This window comes from Schistocerca cancellata, unplaced genomic scaffold (genome assembly GCF_023864275.1).
Source record: "Schistocerca cancellata isolate TAMUIC-IGC-003103 unplaced genomic scaffold, iqSchCanc2.1 HiC_scaffold_838, whole genome shotgun sequence".
Lineage (NCBI taxonomy): Eukaryota > Metazoa > Arthropoda > Insecta > Orthoptera > Acrididae > Schistocerca > Schistocerca cancellata.
Genome location: NW_026046849.1, coordinates 262,501 through 267,500, shown reverse-complemented (window position 1 = coordinate 267,500; position 5,000 = coordinate 262,501). Strand labels below are relative to the sequence as shown.

Sequence of the window (5,000 nt, the reverse complement as noted above, 5' to 3'; positions counted from 1 at the left end):
AAACAGACCATACCGCATGATGTTGACAATGCCGCCCACAGGCACAACACAGCCATCTTTGGGAATGTGACCAAACTACATTGCCATCCGGCCCAGAAACGACACCTCCATCTACAGGAATCCAACGAAACTACGCCAACCATACCTCCAAAACACGGCACCGCCATCTATGACAATGTGACGAAACCACATGCAATAGCTCCATCTACGCGAATCGGACGACACTACGTCCACCATGTCGAGCGCACCACAAACAAAAATACCGCCACCTGCAGGTCCCCCGCAACATGACCTGCTGCACCGATGATACCGCCATCTATGAGACGCCACGCCGACTACGACATCGCTAGGTCCCACAGTGCCCATTTTCCGACGCCACCCACAAACCCTGCATCATCTGCCCACCACAGGAGCCCCAACGCCTGTGCCTGCGTCGCACGAAGTCGTCGACCGACAATCGCTCCACCCGCACCCGCACGTGCCCCACCCCAACCGCCCAAATCGCAACTCCAGCGGATGAACGGCGGACTCTTCCCGCACTCGTAACGTGCAATCCGCCCCTATATCTTGCGTTTCATGAAGAGTTATATCGAATATGCCATATTCCCGCTGTCCCTATACATGCTGTAAGTAGCTCGCTTGCTACAGCAGCAGCAGCAGCAGCACCACCTCCGCGCGCTTCCCTGGGGGCACTGAACCGCAGGATGCGAGACCCCACGCCCAGTGGCAAACAGGGCTCCTCTCAGAATATAGGCGGTCCCTACCCCTCACAACGATGACGGTGGGAGGGCCGTTTTACGAGACCATTTCCTGCGGTGCCAACGCTGTCGTAGAGCCGATACTCCATCTTTGGTACAAGGCAATCATTCCGCTGTAAATCAGTACGTCACTCGTAGTTCAGTCACCTCACAGCACTGCTCAGTAAACTATGCAGGCCCACATAGATAGATTATGATAGATTATATACGCAAATGCCCCTATACATGCTGAACGTCCGTACACACAAAATGAACCACACGTCAGCCACACACTCTATCACACACTACTCTCTGCCTGTAACAGACACAGATACAACTACTAAGCACCAGCATGGACCAACGTCCGGTGCATCCTATCCGCCACAGTACACCAACTACGCTATGATAACCAGACCGGGAGGTCCAATCATAAAACAGAATACCCCACTCGTCCGACAACCACAATTGCTCAGAGAAGCCACCAACACCCACACATGTCCTACACAGGGGTGCACCCATCACCACCACACTGCCTCGTCTTACAGCACAAACACACTGGCAGGAATGAAACACACAGGTCTGCCGCAACCACAGACACGGCTCGCCCCCTCTCACTGGCGAAAAGCGCATCCCGACGTGACATAACTCCTTTGACACACTGACGCTGCCTCGGGCATCCACGTCCTACGGTCGATATCAACGAACCTCCCCCCCCCCCTCCCCCCCACAACACGCCATCCCATACCACATTGTGTACCGTACCCAAACCTAACGTGTACTGTACTACAACGCAATGTGTACCATAACACAACCCAGTTTGTACCTTAACCTAACCTATGTCACCTTAACCTAACCTATGTCACCTTAACCTAACCTATGTCACCTTAACCTAACCTATGTCACCTTAACCTAACCTATGTCCCCTTAACCTAACCTATGTCACCTTAACCTAACCTATGTCACCTTAACCTAACCTATGTCACCTTAACCTAACCTATGTCACCTTAACCTAACCTATGTCACCTTAACCTAACCTATGTCACCTTAACCTAACCTATGTCACCTTAACCTAACCTATGTCACCTTAACCTAACCTATGTCACCTTAACCTAACCTATGTCACCTTAACCTAACCCATCTTGCACCTTAACCTAACCCATCTTGCACCTTAACCTAACCCATCTTGCACCTTAACCTAACCCATCTTGCACCTTAACCTAACCCATCTTGCACCTTAACCTAACCTATGTTGCACCTTAACCTAACCTGTGTTGCACCTTAACCTACCTCAATTTGCACCGCAATGTAACGCAATTTGCACCGCAATGTAACGCAATTTGCACCGCAATGTAACGCAATTTGCACCGCAATGTAACGCAATTTGCACCGCAATGTAACGCAATTTGCACCGCAATGTAACGCAATTTGCACCGCAATGTAACGCAATTTGCACCGCAATGTAACGCAATTTGCACCGCAATGTAACGCAATTTGCACCGCAATGTAACTCAATTTGCACCGCAATGTAACTCAATTTGCACCGCAATGTAACTCAATTTGCACCGCAATGTAACTCAATTTGCACCGCAATGTAACTCAATTTGCACCGCAATGTAACTCAATTTGCACCGCAATGTAACTCAATTTGCACCGCAATGTAACTCAATTTGCACCGCAATGTAACTCAATTTGCACCGCAATGTAATGCAATTTGCACCGCAATGTAATGCAATTTGTACCGCAATCTACCCCCACATTGTGCCTTAACCTAACCCACGTTGTGCCTTAACCTAACCCACATTGTGCCTTAACCTAACCCATATTGTGCCTTAACCTAACCCACGTTGTGCCTTAACCTAACCCACGTTGTGCCTTAACCTAACCCACGTTGTGCCTTAACCTAACCCAAGTTGTGCCTTAACCTAACCCAAGTTGTGCCTTAACCTAACCCAAGTTGTGCCTTAACCTAACCCAAGTTGTGCCTTAACCTAACCCAAGTTGTGCCTTAACCTAACCCAAGTTGTGCCTTAACCTAACCCAAGTTGTGCCTTAACCTAACCCAAGTTGTGCCTTAACCTAACCCAAGTTGTGCCTTACCCTGCTCTGTAATTGGCATATGACACGTTACATTAATGTATTGTCCAACCGCAACCCGCTCAGAATGTTGTGTACACAGCTACGTGTCATCTCCCCATAACAGCTGCATTGCAGTGTGGTACGCCATAGAGACGTGTGGGAGTAATGGACGCAGTGGATGGCGATCAGCATGAGCCGTCTGTTCATGTAGTGGCGCGTGTATGCAGACGTAGTAGTCTCTTCTCACACAATGTGATAGCACGGTGCCCCGCGTTCCACATCTGCGACATGCTACAGAGGCCGGTTGACAGTTGGTCGCGCAATGGACATCGCATACGTACGGGGGCACCTTCCACGTGCCCTCTAGTCGGGCACATTTTGTTGCGTGGATGTGAGCGGATGTAGTGTGTCTTGACACCTGACAGGCAGGCATGCAATAATAGTTGACTTTGCAAACGGGGATGGACGTGTACGTTTACTGGTGACGTTACGCAAATGAACAACTGGTAACCCGTTGTGGTGCGGTTGTCCTTGCTGGAGGTACATCTGTGAGGGCAACGATCGGTACAGCTACGAAGCGGTCCCCACCATACCAACGAACGTGAATGTGAATCTGGGTGTGAAGCGATACGCGGCTGTGGGTGGGTGGGACTGTCCCCGGCCGGTGAGGGGGGGCCGCCCGGCGTGCTGGCCGCGCGGTGCGTGGGCGCACGCGCTACAGCCGGCTGGTGGGGGCGCCCAGTGGCAGGCGCGCCGGCCGACGGACGCGGCAGGCGGCGCAGCTGCGCGCCGGGGCACCCTGCGCGCGGCGCCGTGCAGCCAAAGTGGGTCCTCGCCGGCCCGGTGCGAAGCGCGGTGGACATCTGCAGTGTGCTGGTCCGATTGAGGACTGTGTGCGTTGAGGATGCGCCGCCGCCCGGCACTCGGCGCCGCGACGCCGTCTGCTGCTCGGTCGCCCCAGCGGTTCTCGCTGGTGGTTTGTATCGCAGTTGTGCAGACGTGTTGGCACGTGCGCTGTGCTGGGAGAGTTCGCTTCGGCACCCACGTGGGGCCTTTGCCCTTCTGTGGCGCTGGCGTTGGAGCTGCCGGTCACCGTAGGTGGCGCGTGTTGTCTCCCGCCGGCAATGCCACGACAGCACGCTCCCGGGCCTCTGTCGGCAGCGGCAAGCTCAGTTGGGAGCACGGGTGGTCGCACCTAAAGCGTCTACTCGCCTAACTCCGGGCGATTGCGCCTCTCTCGAACCCGACCAAGTACTTAGGACGGCGCTGCGCGCCGCCGGGACCTGAGAGGGTTTCGAGGTGTATTGTGCAGGGGAGCTCAGCCTCCTCCTGTTTGCAGAATAATTGAGCGGACGCTTGCGTGTTCGCGCGGGCCCCTGGGACACACTCCCGGGCGGCCGGCTGCTCAGCTCTAGTTGACGCAGCTCCCTGGTTGATCCTGCCAGTAGTCATATGCTTGTCTCAAAGATTAAGCCATGCATGTCTCAGTACAAGCCGCATTAAGGTGAAACCGCGAATGGCTCATTAAATCAGTTATGGTTCCTTAGATCGTACCCACGTTACTTGGATAACTGTGGTAATTCTAGAGCTAATACATGCAAACAGAGTCCCGACCAGAGATGGAAGGGACGCTTTTATTAGATCAAAACCAATCGGTCGGCTCGTCCGGTCCGTTTGCCTTGGTGACTCTGAATAACTTTGGGCTGATCGCACGGTCCTCGTACCGGCGACGCATCTTTCAAATGTCTGCCTTATCAACTGTCGATGGTAGGTTCTGCGCCTACCATGGTTGTAACGGGTAACGGGGAATCAGGGTTCGATTCCGGAGAGGGAGCCTGAGAAACGGCTACCACATCCAAGGAAGGCAGCAGGCGCGCAAATTACCCACTCCCGGCACGGGGAGGTAGTGACGAAAAATAACGATACGGGACTCATCCGAGGCCCCGTAATCGGAATGAGTACACTTTAAATCCTTTAACGAGTATCTATTGGAGGGCAAGTCTGGTGCCAGCAGCCGCGGTAATTCCAGCTCCAATAGCGTATATTAAAGTTGTTGCGGTTAAAAAGCTCGTAGTTGGATTTGTGTCCCACGCTGTTGGTTCACCGCCCGTCGGTGTTTAACTGGCATGTATCGTGGGACGTCCTGCCGGTGGGGCGAGCCGAAGGCGTGCGACCGCCTCGTGCGTG

General features: G+C 53.5%; 1 non-coding gene across 1 annotated transcript in view; it reads left to right on the top strand.

The window, feature by feature from the left end:
• Positions 1-4,238: 4,238 nt before the first annotated feature.
• LOC126147016 (small subunit ribosomal RNA) overlaps positions 4,239-5,000 on the top strand; it is a 1,909-nt gene continuing 1,147 nt past the window's right edge. Inside the window, exon 1 of the ribosomal RNA XR_007529912.1 lies at positions 4,239-5,000. This exon is cut by the window's right edge and continues 1,147 nt beyond it. This is a non-coding gene — a ribosomal RNA (small subunit ribosomal RNA).